General features: G+C 42.4%; 1 pseudogene; it reads left to right on the top strand.

Moving 5' to 3' along the window:
- Positions 1–214: 214 nt before the first annotated feature.
- LOC130038739 (60S ribosomal protein L34-like) lies at positions 215–583 on the top strand (annotated as a pseudogene).
- The last annotated feature ends 4058 nt before the right edge of the window (positions 584–4641 follow it).

Here is a 4641-nt window from a genome sequence, read left to right as displayed (position 1 = left end):
GTCAGTGTTTTCCAAAATTCCTTCTTTAGCTGAGATCATTATAAAAGTGGGGTTAGATAAAAAAATATTTTGGTTTATGCTAGAAGCATTCTTCAGAGAACATAGGAAGGAAGGAAGGAAGGAAGGAAGGAAGGAAGGAAGGAAGGAAGGAAGGAAAGTTTAGAATTATATAGCATAGCCATTTTCCTTTTCTGGTGTGTTAGGGGCCTTCAGAATGGTCCAGCATTTGACATACCTTTGTTAGCTCTCCTCCAATACAGTATCCAACAAAATTAGGCTGTCCCTAACCCTTGAAAATAGAATCGTTTACTTTTATACCAAAAAGGTTGGGAAGGCCCCAAAGTCTGCATGTGGTGTGTACCCCAGCTGGCTTTGAGGAGTTTGGTCATGAGGACAGAAGTTCTTAAGAGGCATCTAAAACAACAACAAAAAGCCTCATGTCAGCTAGGCCTATGATAGTTCTATATATGCTTTGTGTGTCCAAGACAGAATCAAGCATATTTCCTTTATTGAACAGGAAATTGTGATGAAAGTGCTGAAGGCAGAAACACTATACTGTACTGTACTTAGTGGGCACCAGTAACGTCTCACAACAAATTGTGAAACTTGTTGGTACTGTTTTTGGCATATCAAATACGTCATGAGTAGCTTGCCAGGCTTTTGCTCTGAGGGCAAGATACTCTCGGTAGCTTGCTGGGCTCTCTGAGAGGGGCGGAGGAATCGAACCCAGGTTGGCCATGTTGGCCGCGTGCAAGGCCTTACCCACTGTGCTATTGCTCCAGCCTGGCAGAAACACAGTCAGCAAGAAATATATTTTTTAATGAAGCCTTTTTGAATAAAATCAAAAGACTTGTTCTGCATTTTTAAAAAAAAAAAAAAAAGATCCCAGGGACACTGGTCGTGGGATTGGTGTTGCAATACTGTATGCCTGAAACAACAACTTTGTAAATCATGGTGTCTTAACAAAATAAATAAAAATTTAAAAAGAATTGTATATCGCATATATTACAATATAAATATATCTCAGGAAAAAATAGTTTAAAAAGCAAGTTTCAATATTATTTTAAAAATCATGTTATAGGTGGTACAGAAGGCAGTTACAGTACAGAAGGTAAGGCGTTTGCCTTGGATAACATACCATAAGGTCCCCCCACAGACCACTAGAAGTAATTCCTGAGTGCAGTCAGGAGTTAACCACTGAGATCACTGGGGTGGCCCAAAACAACAATAACAAAATCATGTTATAGAAAATTTGAAAGGTGATACTCTCCTCCAATTTACTGCCATATATATGTGTGTGTGTGTGTGTATGTATATAAAGTATAAAGACTATTACTAAACTATATGTGTTAAAGTTAAAAAAGTAAAGAACCAGAGAGATGGAATGTAGGCTGTCAGTTGCTTTGCATTCAGCTGCTGCTGTGACAATCATTCAAACCCCAGAACCACATATGGTCTCTCAGCACTACCAAGATTAAACCCTGAGCACTACCATGTGTAGTCAAAAAGTAGCATTGAAGAAATAGGCCAAAAAGAGAGCTCAATGATCTGGAGCACATGCTTTCCATACAGGGGTACTGGATCCCATCCTTGGAACTGCATGGTCTCCTGAGTAGAGTTGGGAGTAGGTGTGGTTCATCCCCCAATGCCACCAAACATAAAATCCTAGCAGGACAACAATAAGTAACAATTCAAGACTATGTTTCTCACTTTTCAAAAGGCAGAGGAAGAGAAATGTAAGTTAGGGTTGGTGGTGATGGTGATGTTTAAGTTTGAAACTTTTCAAATTTTATTTCTAAAACAGAGTGGTTATTATAAAAGTTTATATTCTTGATTTTTTTTTGCATTAAACACTTTAAAGATTCTTGTGGTGGGGGAGGGGCTGTTGGGTCATATGCCAGGTGTGTTCCAAAACCCATCTTTGTTCCCCCTCACCCATTACTTGGAGTTCTGCTGCAGGTTCTACTTCCCAAAAATGACTCCAGTATGGGAAACTCAACTATACTGGTTTGAGTTTCTCTCCCCGCCCCGAGCAGAGCTCCGGCAGCCAAAGACCTCCAGAACCAGTCACAACCATGCTGAGACTACTCTCCACATGCATGAAGGTACTGGCAGAGGAACAAAGGTATGTGGGTCCCGGGGCTGAGATCTCCAAGCCTGCTTGGATCTGGGCTGAGCATCCTCCACCCAGATCCTCCATTTTCCAGTAGGCAGGGGTCACACCCACCAACTGGTCCCCTGGTGCCATGTAATCCCATCAGCGGCCAAGACCCAGAGACTATAAAACCCAGCTTCCGGAAGCACGCAGCCACATTCGCGGCCACGTGACATCTTATTATCCCATTCTTGACAACTTGGCAGGCTACAGAATGTAACATGCCCACATGGCACAGTCTGGCAAACTCCCCGTGGCGTACCCTATATGCCAAATACCAGTAACAATAATGGGTCTCATTCTCCTAACCCTGAAAGAGCCTTGAATATGGCACTTTTTAAAATCTCAGGGCTAGGACGAAGGAGACATTACTGGGGCCTGCTTGAGGCAATCGACGAACAACAGGATGATCGTGATCGTGATTGTGACTCCAGTATGTTCCATTCTACATGGTCTTCTTGTTATGAAATTATGACACCCTCCATTGAGAGGAGGTATCACTATCCACTTCCCTGGAAACCAAGGGAACTTTGTTTTGGGGCCACACCCAAGTGGTACTCAGGGTTTACCCTGGCTCTGTGCTCAGGGATCACTCCTGAGGGACCATGTGGGGTGCCGAAGATAAAACCTGGGTTGACCACATGCAAGGCAAACACCCTACCAGCTGTACTAGCACTCTGATTGTAACTTCTATGAATATTTTATGAATTAATATGGTAGAAGAGATACTGTGACTCAATATATGCTGTAAGATCTGATACAGCTAACACTCTGCTTACTGGAATTCTTACTTTTTAAGTTTCCAAACAAGCAGCTGACTATTCTGAGATGACCTTGATATGAGAAAATCCAAACTGGTCTATAGAAAGAGTCCATATGACCAAATCCAAAGACCTCTTAAGGGGAAATGCCCAGATAACTTCCAGCTACTCTTCTCCAGGTCTAGTAGCATCTAACTTGCAACGGTATAAAAAATTTGGAACCAGAACCCATGCTTCTCAAGTGAGTCATTTCAGAATTGTTATCCCCCAGAAAAGTAAAGTAACTCTTGTTACTTTTAACCTCTAAAATTTATTTTTGCAATACACTGGGGAGGAAGAATTTTTCCTCTACCCCTCTGGGTTCTTCTTCTTCTGGTGGGTCAATCAAATTAACATCAGACAGATTAGTAGGAGGAAGAAATGTATTTCATTTATACAAACACGGGCATTCTACATAGATGAGGAATCTAAAGTCAATGGGGCAAAATGAGGATATTCCTGAATTTAAGTAATGAGATAGGAACATGAGCATCAGGAAAGAGGAGTCAAGACTCACATGAGAAGTGACTCATGTGATGAAGATCAGATGCTCTGCAAATATCAATGGAGACAAGTTTCTCCAACAGACATGTTAAGCCTGATAAAAATTCTATTTTTGGAGTTGGATAGGTCAACAGGCTCACCTCATGTTTTGCATATCGGAGTCCTGGTTTTGATTCCAAAAACTGCATGGTGTCCCAAATACTGTCAGGTGTGATCTCCAAGCCTAGAGCTGTATTGTCCCCTGTGCACTGCAACCAACCAAACAAAAGTTCTGGATAATTATCTGTTTTCTACTTTTCTAGGGAGTTAAAAAGGTATATCAAGCTTCCCTTGAGCCTAAATGTACTCTAATAATCTCACAACCAAAAATAACCACGCATCAAAGTGTTTTCTTCTTTTCAGGGGTGGGGTTGAACTGCACCCAAGGTGCTCAAGGGCTATTCCTAGCTCTGTACTTGTGATTTCGAGCTGTGCTCAGGGGCCTACATGTGGTGCTGGGGATTCAAACCAGGGTTGCAGTTGCCATAACAGCATGCAAGGCAAATGCCTTATCTCCGGTACTATTTCTCCAATCCCTCAAAGTGGCATGTTTTGGGGAACAAGTTCTGAGTCACATCACTGTCACTGTCCTCCTGTTGATCATCGATTTGCTCGAGCGGGCCCAGTAACATCTCCATTGGAGACTTTGTTGTTACTGTGTTTGGCATATCGAATACGTCACGGGGAGCTTGCCAGGCTCTGCCGTGCGGGCGAGATACTCTCGGTAGCTTGCTGGGCTCTCCGAGAGGGGTGGAGGAATCGAACTCGGGTCGGCCATGCCGGCTGCGTGAAAGCAAACACCCTACCCACTGTGCTATTTTTCCAGACCCTGAGTCACATAAAGCCTATTTTTCACAAGCAAGTTTTGACAAGCTAACTGGAAGCTAAACTATAAGTTAGAATCGATAACTAGAAAGTTAAATATTAATTGCCTGTAGTAGTGGGGGAAATCTGAGCTAAACTGATCCAAATACTTTAAGAAATAAAAGGACCAATATCAGAAGACAGGAGAGGACATGTGACAGAAAAAGGAGGATAAATTGCAAGTTTAGTAAAAATCTTTGATCCCCACTCTGACCAGAGCTGTCATCTACTTCCGAGAACCAGGGGCACTCATAGCAGAAAAGATGAGGCATATTTTCT

This window comes from Sorex fumeus, unplaced genomic scaffold (genome assembly GCF_029834395.1).
Source record: "Sorex fumeus unplaced genomic scaffold, SorFum_2.1 ptg000079l, whole genome shotgun sequence".
Lineage (NCBI taxonomy): Eukaryota > Metazoa > Chordata > Mammalia > Eulipotyphla > Soricidae > Sorex > Sorex fumeus.
The sequence above is the reverse complement of the archived record's forward strand: the minus strand, read 5'-3'. Positions and strand labels throughout refer to the sequence as shown.